The sequence below is a fragment of the Eptatretus burgeri genome, chromosome 10 (assembly GCF_056783735.1).
Source record: "Eptatretus burgeri isolate ZD-2024b chromosome 10, Ebu_testis_v1, whole genome shotgun sequence".
NCBI lineage: Eukaryota > Metazoa > Chordata > Myxini > Myxiniformes > Myxinidae > Eptatretus > Eptatretus burgeri.
This window is the reverse complement of record NC_140970.1, coordinates 95,163,193-95,176,082: the sequence shown is the minus strand read 5'-3', so window position 1 is coordinate 95,176,082 and position 12,890 is coordinate 95,163,193. Positions and strand designations below refer to the sequence as shown.

Sequence of the window (12,890 nt, the reverse complement as noted above, 5' to 3'; positions counted from 1 at the left end):
ACTCCAACTACAACCACCCTCCCATCGGGAGACGAGCGTCTGTCCCACTTGAGCCTATTCATAAAGAAGTTCATCGGTTTTTTTTCGACGTTATTATTGACCATTTTATTTTATTATTATTATTATTTTTTGTATACATAGTCGAGGCTCATGAAAGAGCTGGTGCAGTGAATGGATCAGGACGGAAAAATACGAGTTAATAATTACAGTTTTAAGGAGGTCAACATTTTTAGTTGATTGTTGTTGAAGGAATTGGTTGCTTCATGTCTGATGAAGTTGTGTTCGCAGGTTATTTCTTTGAAACAAGCATTCACGCCTTTTCGTCGTTTATACTGCATTTAGCTTGTTGCTCAACTTTAAGAGTTGGTTGCAATTAACTGCAGGCTATGGTCTTTTAAATCAAATCAAAACAATCAATTTCCAACTCAAGTTCAGTTAGCATTCATTCATTCAGTGGTTTGAATCAATCCCATCTGCTCAAGTTCATCTTTGCGCAAACCTCCTTTCAGCATCCATTTATGGTTCAACTGCATATTCTTGTATGAATCTGATATTTTTGACAGTAATTTTCATGACTATTTGTCATTTTCTTGACTTTTGGTAGAAGATGGATTATACCATTCTGATTTTATGTTGTTTGTACAGGGACTCCAATGGCGAGTAAAACGAGACAGTTCGGAGAACACCTTACACAGAAAACCAAGGAAAGACAGGCGATAACTAAATAAATAATCATACTGCTTGAGATAGTGAATCAAAAAACGAAGGACCCATGGTCTGACAACTATTCATATGGAATCGGATGATATTAAGAAGCATCAGCAAGGTACAAAAATGTCCCATGTACATCATAGGAGCAGCAACTTGCACAAGAGGATGACATGCTGCGAAGAGGACGTGCATCTCCAAGCACCGTCTTTACAGTCCTTCCTCTTAGTCCTCCTCATAGCCACAAGAACCCGCCACTCGCCCACCCCAAAGGCATCCAATCCTTCCACCAATCAGTACCCATCCCCTGACCTGCAAGCATCAACTCAGCCAATCAGAAGGCACTGACGCTGGGCTCATGGGTGCGGTTAAATGGTATGTGGAATTTCTTGCGACCAATTTGTGGCACCACGCTGGAAAGGCAATGTCAATGAATAATGTTGATGAAGGGGGGTGGAGAGTTGAAGGATCCGCTGTGGCACAGAGCGCGATGTTCCTCTCTCAGCCCCCAACCAGTTATACAGGAAGAAAAAGACAAGACATCTTACCCTGTCCTCAGCGCTAGAGGTCAATGGTCTTCCATTGGTGCACAAACAGGACGACTTATCCCAATACACAGAGGATCCTGTTACAGGGTAGAATTGCTCTCCTTACTGCGAATGTAAGCATGGGTCCATACTTTAATTCAAATCTCATATATATATATATATATATATATATATATATATATATATATATATATATATATATATATATATATATATATATATATATATATATATATATATATATATATATATATCTTTCTAAGCAGAAACTGACTGACATTGAAGATCGGTACCTTCCGGGTGACTTAGAAAGCTAAAATGTTGCGTGCCAATGGACATCGAAGTCAGTACCCCAGAAAAAAAAATACTGAATCGGACAACATCCATAAACGAAAATTTAAATAATACAAGTTTAAAAAAATCAAAAAAAACAAAAATTCAGGTGAGTGATCCGAGGAGGAAACATGGTTCATATGCTTACACAATGTGCAAACACACCCAGCTCGTAAATGATAACTCCCTCCTCCCCCCTGAACCGAGCAATACTATACATTGTAAATAAACATTAAAATTATCCTTGCAATATTTGTGTACAATGCAAGATCATGACGATCGTTTGATATCTTCTAATGTGCTTCTTTTTTTTTTTTTAAACAATGTACATTTGCAGGGTGTTCCAAAAAGACCCAAAGAATTTTGGTCGTTCATATATTTAGAACTACAAACGATATGATGTCCTTTGGTTTATATGATACAGAAACTCAAAGTCTTGTGCAGACCATCAATGCAGTTCAACATGAGCTCCGTTTGTTACGTGCAGGACATCAAGGTGGTATAGGAGTTCTTGCCATGTTCGGCTCAGCAAGTTTGCGTCCACCAGTGCGCATGCAGCTGTGATACGAGAACGAAGATCCTACAGGTTTGCCACCTTGGTTTTGAGGACAACATCTTTTACAAACCCCCACAGAAATAAATAAATAAATCAAGGGGGTTTATGTTTGGCGATCGTGGGGGGCCAGGCGGTTTAGTCTGCATCAGCCAATCCAGCAACCTGGAAATTTTTCATTCAGGACGGCTCGAACGATTAAGGCCCAATGAGGGGGAGTGCTGTCCTGTTGAAAAATGATATCTGGTTGCAGGTCTTCAATCTGTGGAAAGGCGAATCCTTCCAACATGTTCATGCAAATTGGTGAGGTCACTGTATCTTCCGCAAAGAAAAACAGACCCATCAAGCGGTCATGAGAAGGGCACACCACACATTGACCTTTGGATTGTCGTGTCTGTGTTCAATGACTATGTGGGGGTTTTCATAGCCCCAGATCCTCACATTGTGCTAGTTGACCTTCCCCAATACATGAAAGAAAACCATCTGTGAACATGACCTTTTTCCAGGTAATCTTCGTCATCCTCTTTGCGACTGAGTATTTCTAAGGCAAATGCCTTGCGTTTCGGGCTGTCATTTGGTTTGAGTTCCTGTAGAATCTGCGCCTTATCGACATAAAGCTTCAGTTTTTTTAGAAAAATCCTGTGTACACTGGTGGTTGGTAGTCCCAGTTCTCTGGATGCTCATCAAATTGATTTTCTTGGACTTTGTTGAAATGATTCATGCACTCGTTCAATGTCTGCTGCACTTGTGCTTGGTCGACCGGTACTTTCTGTTTCTGACAACTTCCAATATCCTTAAACCTCTTGTATCACTCTCTGATACTTGTCCACGATGGCAGGTTCCTTCCACACCTTGTACGGAAATTACGCTGAACTTGTGTGTCGGATCTCGCCTCGATGAACAATTCGACGCACTGAGCTTTCTCCTGTACATTATTAAACCAGCAGACCTGAAAACAAAGAAAACTATGAGCTTCTGCATCATATAAAACAAAGGGCATCGTCGTGTCATTTGTTGTACTAAATATATTAACAACCAAAGCTGTCCAGGTCTTTTTGGAACACCCTGCACATTACCAACAGGAGCAGCACGACATACCTGCGAAGTAAGCATTGCATGAGATTTGAACCAAGAGCCAAAGTATCAAGAGACGAGAAACACCGCATCAACCAATACAAAAGTCAAGCATTACAGTTCAAGTTTGACGGCAAGCTCAATTCCACCACCAAAAATTACACAGCAGTTGCACCACTTTACCAGAACCACCACTCGAGGTGTTCTACCATTAAATATTCACAGACCTCACCCTCCCTCCTTTAATCTTCCTCTTCCCTTGCCTTTATACTCCCTTCATTTCCGTACACCTCTCTCATTGCAAATTTGGCAAAGGAAAGGTCATGCCTGGGAATTGGATCTTCGAGGCTCTCGTGCCATGCGATCACACAGACTCCCAAAATGCAATTCCACGGCACATTTTCTCAGAACCTTGTCCTACCAACTCCAAAATATCTCGGCATGGTGTTGTTGTAGTCACATTCATGGAAATTCAATGCTAGATTTCCAGGACGTGGACATCACCATCCGCGAGTAAATATACGAGGGTTGTACCAAGCAACAAATGATTGCAGCAATGAACAAACCTTGCACAGAATGTTATGGGACAAATCAATAGGATACTTGCAGGCAGCTGGTGTGAGAGCAGGTGGAAAAGATGGGGGGAGTGGGATTGAAGGGAAGAGAAACACTTGACCTGTATTGCAAGCCTGTTCCAGAGACAAAGGGGAGGAGAAATTGAGGTAAACAGTCTAGATTTACAAAGTGGACAGAGCATATACCACTTGGTGAGGTTAGGGAGGGGGGGGGAATTAATGGTGGAGAGGATGGAGGAAGCAAAACCACAAGTGAGGTCATTGAGGACCACAGGACAGCCAATCTGTCCGCAGTGTGGACAGCCATCTATTTTTCCCCAATACAATAGCAAACTGACCAGCAATGCAATATGATCACCAACTCCTTAAATAATCACATGCCTCAAAATGCTCCATCCTTTTTGGACCACGACGCCGGATCACATTACTGTTTACATGGTCTTCAATTAACAGAGCTAATCAAGTCTTGCATCAAGTCAATGAACCTTTTCTGCTCCTTTGTTATTATCCTGTAATAAAGGTGAAATTGCCAACACCATGCAATACCCAACTCGTCAAGGGTCTTTGGTCCTAAACGCTGGCTCATCACCTCAAAGTAAATAATTTCTCTCCAACATGTCCCTGCACGAATGACGACAAAACCACATCACAATCTTTCACAGGGTCTGATGCGCTCTTCACACCAGGTCAAAAATCCCAGCTCATTCCCAAACACTTGGCTCACCCCGACCACCAGCGTGTGCTTGTTGCATCTTACTTCAACAACACAAGTTTGTGTCGCTATAGACCGGGCGTATGGAAACCACAAACCATCAAGATCCGGCTAAAAACGATGTGCAAAGAGATGAGCCAAGCTGGTGAAAGTTTGGTGTCGATGTCAGCACGTTCCTATTCAGCTTGCGCACCCTTTCAAGGTACCTTTTGGCCAATCAATGGAACTTCACCTGGCTTTTGAACACAGAATTAAAAGGTCATAACAAACAATCTAGCCAGACATTTTGGGTTACATTGAAGGTGATGAAACAAAGCCCCAAGATTATATATTAACAATTTAACAAATTTATTGGTGCATAAATCTGGACGTGGCAAAACAAACAAGCACCATGAAAGGTGCCCCTCGCACCAAGAAGAGCACACCTGTTGACCTCAGTACCACCACCACCACTACCAGTACAGCCACAGCCTTGCACTGACAAAACTCAAGGATCACCCAGCATGTTTGTGAGCATGTTCTCTCTTACTGCAGCCTTGGGCCCTTCAAATACATTGTCATTATGAGCTGGAGGATCAAGGGATATCAACTGCCTCAGCTCAGTAATGGGTAGTAGAGCGAGTGAGAGGCAAACACCACACACTCTGACCAGGTATCTTTGTCCGCGAGTTCTGGAATGCGACAGTGAAGTCATGTTGCACTTGCATTAATAACAAATGCATGATTATCCCTGTCAAACGAAAGTGCAGTTGAAACGTAACACCTCTTGTGCGACAAGAGAAATCTTTCAGAGAAAAGATTTATTGTCAAATCCAAAGACAGAAGTAACAGAAGATTTGATTTTGAAAATTCTTAACGGTTGCAGAAAAATTGCAGCAATTGCTCAAGGTGTGACCTGTTCATTCGGTGGCAAAGTTGGACGTGTCGACACGTTTAGAAACAGGCATTGCAGTTCTTCAGCCTGGAAGCCCTGGATAGCCTCCAAAAAAAGGTCACCTTCTTCCATCATGTGGGGATTGTTTGCATCGATGGTGTTTTTGTGAATATCAGACAGATAAAAGTCTGGAGGGTGAAGTCGGAAGAACGAGGTGGCGGCTACTGGGCGCAATCCTGGATGGGATAGGGCGCACCATACACCAATTCTTTCATCATTCAATGGATTTTCGCATCTGGGATTCTCTGTGTTCCAAATCCTGATGTTGTGGCTCATCATAACCACCAGACATGTGGAACCATGCCTCATCCGAAAAGAAGGTTCAGTCGAAAACCCAATCTGCTTTTTCTGCGATGAAATTTTGGAGCCATTGACAAAAGTTCACTGACTTTTGTCTCCTGAGTACAAGTTCATGAAGAATATGCATTGTTTTTTTGTATACAATGTCGAGGCTCATGCAAGAACTAACAAACAGAACATATAACAAGGGGAGCAGGAGACAAGAGAGGCCGGAGAGGGAAGCACAAAACAGTGGGGAACAAAGACAATACGAGATCTGTAGAAGGGAGAGGGATGGGAGGGTACACGGGGTAAACAAGATGGCACGACAGGGACTTTCACAAAGGAAAACAGGGAATTTGAAGGAGGTGGGTTTGGGGTGGATTATCGGGGGTAGAAAAGATCATGGTTTTGGATGGGGGAGGATATGAGGTGGCGGTGGTGAACAGCTGTTTTGAAGACCTGGAGGGAAGAGTGGGATTGAAGAGAGTGTGGGAGTTGTTCCAAAGGCAGGGAAAAAAGTGGAATGAAAGAGTGAAGGTGAGCAGTGATTCTTGATTTTGAGAGCAGGTGAGAGAGCGAGAGCCCCAAAGACTCAGCCTCATCGCAGGAGATACCAATCATCATTGGCATCTCCCATGATGCTGACCATTCCTAAATGCCTTGGTTTCCACAGCGTGAAGTTGAGCTAGGTGCGAGGCAGGAGCACCACCCGAGAGGGGAGAGCAATACTCCATCAGGCTGTGGATGAAAGCTTTATATGTGGTTTGAAGCTCAAGTGTGCCAAGGAAGGACTTTGAACAACTGGACATTCTATGTCGGTAACTGGCTTTGGAGGCCAGGTTGGAGATGTGGCTTTCCCAGGAAAGATCATGACAGATACTGAGACCAGAAGATTGAATGAAAGGACTTCAAGAGGATTGTTGAGGGAGTAGATTTGGTGGGGGGAAGGGGGGTTCCAGACGATCATTTCGGAGAGACATAATGAGAGTGTGAGATTTGTCAGGATTGAAAGACATGTTCCACGTGTTGGACCACCTTGTGATTTTATCCAGATCTGGAGAGAATGAAGAAGCTCCTGGATTTAAGCTGCAATTTCAGAGTTGCCACAACAAGCCTGTAGTCGGTATTGAGGAACTGAGCATTTCGGTGGACTCTGCAGTTCTGGATCATCCTCCATCGATCATGAACGAACACATGGTCAACCTTCCTTGCCACATCACCAGAGTTGGAATTCCAAGTCCAGTGATGAGCTTGTGGGCGCTGAAACCATGAACCAGCCACCCTAAGTTCATGACCTCTTGCAAAGTCAGGGAACTAAATGCTATTCTGGTTCACAGTTCCAGACCCATGGGGACCAACACATGTCTCATAGCCATTCCTATCAGTTCCACTCGACATTGAAATTCCCCATGACTATAAGAGTATCTCGCCTGGGCCACTGATCAACCACAGACTCGAGCATGTCCAAGAATGCGTCCTTCATGGTGAGTTCACTCGCCTCAGTCGGAGCATAAACAGAGACCAGGGAAATGACACCCAAAGAGTGACGAATCCTTTGTCTCATAATACGCTCGTTGACCGGTGTTACCTCAATTATCATTGGAGTCAGCTCAGTGGACACAGCTATAGTAACTGCTTGGGCATGGTAACCATCAGAGCGACCAAACCAATATGAGGTGAAACCACCCGCCATGATCTCGCCGCAAAACGGTCTCCGAACCTCAGAGAGAGCTGCAATACTGATGTCCAAACGCTTGAGCTCAGATAACAGCCTGTCATCCTTCCGAGGTCGGTGAAATGAGTACCAGTTCCGGTGTGTGTACTGGTAGAGGGGCACTGCATCAGCGACACAGTCGTGCTTCAAGAAATGAGAGCTACCCCGGCAGCTAAGCTGCCATACGACCACCACCACCAAAACGAAATTGTGAATTAAAAATAAGCTGTTTTCATTGCCTTTCTTATACATTGATTTTATTGCGTTTCCATAATTGTAAGTATAGTATGAGTTGGTTTAAAAGATACACCAGTATGTCTATTTGTATCAACTATATCGAAGAAGGATTTCATAAAAATGTGGCTAAAACTATAACTCTATGAGAAATACTGATTTCAATAAATAACAATATTAAAATAAAATCATTCATAATAAAATCAAAATTAATTGCAAACTCTTTAAAGGCTGTTTTTCCCTTTTAGTCAATAGTTTTTCAATCAATCAATAGTTTTTCCATAATTAGTTTTCAATATCAATTAAATTACTATTTTTTTGTAAATAAACAACATAAATAAATGTTTTGAGGGGGGTAATCTGAAATCGTAGGGGGTAGGATGAAATCGATTTCAAGCTATCCCCGGGGGTAACTTGAAATCTAGTTCAGATTACCGGGAGGTAATTTGAAAGGGGGGAGGGGGTAGCTTGAAATTGATTTCAGATTACCGGGAGGTAACTTGAAAGGGGGGGGGGGGAGGTAGCTTGAAATCTCTACATCGGCACTCCAGGTACAATGGGCCCATGATCGAAGTTGGTCCTCCCGCGCCGCCACTCTCGGCTAAACGTCGTTCGTGACCGTCGAAGACGAGCCATGTGTTGACACTTTCTCTCCATTTATCCCATCTTACAGACGTAAAACGTTTGACTTCTTCGTTCGCAACATTGTCCTGGTGAATAATACACGGGGGAGCGTCCTCACTGGCCATGTTCATCAAAAATCGCCGATCATCTGCCGGTGATTTCCTCCCTGCAGGAAGCTGCCATCTTGGACAACTTTGCTGGTCACATGACAGTCTGACGAAATTTGCATACGATGTCAGCCGATCTATTGGCTGTCGAGGCGTCACGTGGCCCACACGTGATCCGAGTGAAGAAAATTCAAAAGAGGGAACGCGGGGAATGCATCGATTTTCAAGATGAAAATACACAATAACTGCAGCTATTTGAGTGGAGAACTTTTGGATATATACTATCACATCATCAAGGTTTTGTCTACCTCCCCCCCCACCCCCCATGAATGGAACGAAACTGCACGATACAGCTTACGGCTGTATCGTGCGATTCCGAATCTTCATGAATTACGATTCCGAATCTTCATGAATGATGTCTCTGGAAAATCCCCTTTATCCATTTTTTGACGACTCTAACCTCCACCATGACATCACTCATTCTTCAGATCGGCAGGCAGCAGCCTTTTCCCTCTCTTCAGACATTGATAGAATCACAAGATGGTCAAACACTTGGAATAGGTCTTTCAATCCTGACAAAATATCTGTCTATCTGTGTATGTCTCCCTCTCTGTCTCTGTCAACCCTCCTATCTTCCTTCTTAAAAATCCTCTTGAGGAAGTTCAGTCACTCAAACTCCTGGGTCTCACTATCAGCCTTGATCTTTCTTAGGCAAAGCACATATCTAAGTTGATCTCCAAAGTCCTTTCTTGGCACACCAGAACCCTCATCCCCCTTCTGGTGAAACTACCTTCATCCAGGATCACTTCCTCCATTCTTCCCTCCAGGTCTTCAAGACAGCTGTTCACCTCCATATCAGATAATCTCCAAACCAAAACCATGATCTTTTCTACACCCGTGAGACCACAAAGCACACCTCTTTCAAAATGTAGTTTTATCCTTCTTGAGAGTTTGCTTCCGTATCCATCTTGTCTACCCTTCCCCTCACTCCTCCCCACCTCCCTCATTCGTCCATGTGTCCCTCTAATTTCCCCTCAACCCTGCTGTTGGTGCCCCTCCCCCCTCTCTACTATTCCTTTTATTCTGTTAAGTGCTCTAGCTCTTCCACAAACCTTGAATTTGTTCAAACAAATTTTAAAAAGATGAAAAAAAAATCAAGTCTGAGTACAAAAGTAAAACTTGATTTATATGTACATACATACATATAGTGATGTTGATATGAACACAATTGGATTTTGATTAAATATCAAGGTGAAAATTGACCCCGCTCCCCTCTCCCCACCTCCATTCCAAAATAAAACACCGAAGAAGGTGAATCAATGGTGAGAGGCAAATTAATCTGCAACTACCCCCCTCCCCCCACCCCAACCACACATCCGATTACTTTGCCCAAAAACAACCCTCCCACTTGCACAATTAACCTTTAGCCTAATCTGTGAGTGCAGGCATGCACAGCTGGGATGCAAAGCACAGCAAACAAGGAAGGTCCCGGCCATATTGAACAATTTTAAAATCCAATCCTCAAATTTTCCATTAAGATTCCAAAAATTAAAAAAATAATAATTAAAAAAAAAGAAAATAAATCTTTACGGGAACATAAGAAAAGGTTCCGATTGGTAATGTCACCTTCCCCAAGTACATAGTACAGATGTCCAAATCATACGGTTCATGAATAATGGACGAGCTCCTGGACATCTCACACTGTTAAATCTCAATGGCAGGCCCAGCGCTCCAGGACACTTCCTACAGCATCTGTGCTTGCTGTGGCAGGGGTAGTGCCATGTCAAAAAAAATACAATTCAAACGAGTTCACACTGAAGCTCCTCCTCACAAGCCCAGCCAGGTCACAGATTGAAAATATTGTTATAGATTCAAAACAAGAGGGAAATACACAGGAAAGACCTTCCGCAAATCCTCATGACATGGAACCAAACAAAACATCCCTGCACATTCACATCTCAAGGTCTACAAAAGTTCCAAGGTTTATGACATCGAGAAGATCCAAATGAACAAATGGCCAATCCGAACTCCCCCCCCCCCTCCCCAAGCCAACCAACCCCTCCCGGAGATGGATAGGAGTAGCAGACACAGACAAACCTCGAGGCCAGTTATTCCGAAAAATGCAATTCACAGCAATCTGTCGACATCATGGGGATTGACACTAAAGTGAGAAAACCAAGGTCGTCACATAATAAGTGTACCTGCAGAGCTGGAGAATGGAGCATATTGCAGTTACAATTATGGCAAAGATTTCCCCTAACATAAATTAGTTAGTGCACCGCTGCCAATCCAAGCGGATGATCGTGAACCGTGACGAAGCTTCTCGGACATGCGGACCGCCGTCGGATCACCATTCTCCAACGGACAAGCCCGACGCGGATATGAGGGATTTGGCATCACAATGGACTCCAATTCCACATTACTCTGGAAATCTAAGCACACCTCCCTGTGAGGTCTCACCAAGGGCATCGTTTTCCCCGGGCTTACATGGGGTGATGCATTCCGCTTAGATTTCACTCATTCGCCGTCATGGTGCAGATGCATGCAAGTCCATATACATCCGCAAATGTTTAAATCACAGAATTTGGTTTCCTCGTTCCCCATCAGCCATGAATGCTGGCCTCTTTTGGGTTGGCTTTACCATGTCTGGTTCATCTTTTATATTGATTGGTGAATCCAACTGAATGTAAATGAGGTCAGTCGTGTGTTGGGTGATGCACATGACAAACTCCACCTCCCTCGACTCTTGCTGTCAAGGTTCTTCGTAGAAGATCAAGGCAGGATAGAACCAGAAGATGCTGTGTGCACATACAGTGTAATGTTGCAGTGTAAGCCCTGCAAACAAAATTCCATGGAGGATCATATCCAATCAAGCGACTCTGTTACTCCCAAAATTCTATTCAACTCATATTTTCTGTTTACAGAAACCTCAGCTCATGAATAAGCTAAATGACAGGTCAGAGTCACAAACTTAGATGGTCAAATACATCAAGCACAAGCAGATGAGTGGTCAGCAACAGTGTAAAAGAGCAGGGATGGGTATGGGAGAAAGCAAGAGGTGACGATGGGCAGCACTCTTGCAAGATTGAAGGGAGAGGCACAAAATAGAGACAATTCAGGTCCACAGACTAGATAATAGATGGATGAAGGAGTGGAAGTGTGTTCCACTTCAAACTGGGGAGGGTAGCCAGGTGTGGGATTCTGGGAAAATGTTCACCAACCTACCTGCAGAGCGTGACAAGCACACCTTGGGAATCAGCGTCCTGCCGAGCTATGCAAATAGCTTGGAGAGCCTTGAACTCAATCACCCCGAGAGGACCAAGGTGAGAAGCAGCTGTACCAACCCAGAATAGGGACTCCATGATGTTTCAGATGACAGCATTATACACTGCGAGGAAGTCGGTGTGGCTCAGAATACCAAGGCTTGCCTCAGAGGCCAGTTTAATGTGATGCCAAGAATTACTAATGATTGCACCTCAGCTAGAAAAAGAAACTGGGTGATCTTGGAGGAGATGGGGAAGGCCAGAGAGTAGACAGAAAAAAAAAAAAAGGAAGCGAGAATGAAGGAGACGCAGTTTAAAAATAAATGTACAAATAAAGAGGCCACTGATCTGTCAGCGATGTGAGAGCAACAAGCCGACGTGTTGGCCTGAATGTGGGATATTACAATAATATTGGTTGCTTTGGATTCCACAGACTCCGACAGACAGGTGGGATGCTGGGGTCTGTTCCAGTGGTCGACAATGGAGAGAGAGAGATAGGTGGGTTAGCTTGACGATCGTCCTGAAGCGGTTTGCTAGACTGAAATTTGCCGGGATTGAAGGACTCGTTCCATCTGGCAGACCAACGTCCAATTTAATTGGTTTCTTCGAACTTCCTCCTTCAGGGAACTTTTCCAGATGTGATGTGAAAGTTGGCGATTCCTGTCTGCTCATGTGCAATATCACATCATAATTGAGGGTAGGCTTGTGCCCGCTTCATCCCTCGCCATCTGAAGCATAAATATTTAATGCGTGCAAAGCATTGTTTTGAAAGTGCTATTCATCCCTGTTTTCAGAAAACCATCAGGAAAAAAAAATAAAAAAAAGGACTGGAAAGCAAAGTCAGTGAGAATAGAAAAGGATCACAAACAGTAGAGGGGATATCATGAGATGGTGATGTTTCACCATTTTAAAGGAGTAGAGAGAAGTACATGACTGGACAGATTCAGAAAGATGAATCCACAGTGAGGAAATCCAGTGGGGATGGGGTGGACAAGCTATGGTTGTCGATTCAGTGAACACGACATGGTCAGATTCTCAAGGAACAACATAGTGGAGGAGGCAGGTGAGGCGAAATGAGAACCAAGGTAACAGAAAACTGCCTGGCAACAACTCTGTCTGCCAAAGGAAAGGAGCAAGCCTTGAAACTTCTCCTGTGAAGTGGCTCCAATTACCTTAAGGGTCTTGGATACCCCTGGTTCCAGGGGTGCAAGGTGAGAACAGACAAAACC

At 43.7% G+C, this 12,890-nt stretch overlaps 1 protein-coding gene across 5 annotated transcripts in view; it reads right to left on the bottom strand.

Annotated features, from left to right (window-relative positions):
* LOC147019174 (plasma membrane calcium-transporting ATPase 2-like) overlaps window positions 1-12,890 on the bottom strand; it is a 206,655-nt gene that overhangs the window by 162,392 nt on the left and 31,373 nt on the right. The window contains exon 1 of one of the 5 annotated variants that reach the window (XM_085899504.1): window positions 3,241-3,388. The exons of the other annotated variants lie outside the window; for them this stretch is intronic. The gene's annotated coding sequence lies outside the window, so the exon portion shown is untranslated. Of the gene's footprint in view, window positions 1-3,240; window positions 3,389-12,890 lie in introns of those variants that run through there. 5 annotated transcript variants of the gene reach the window in all.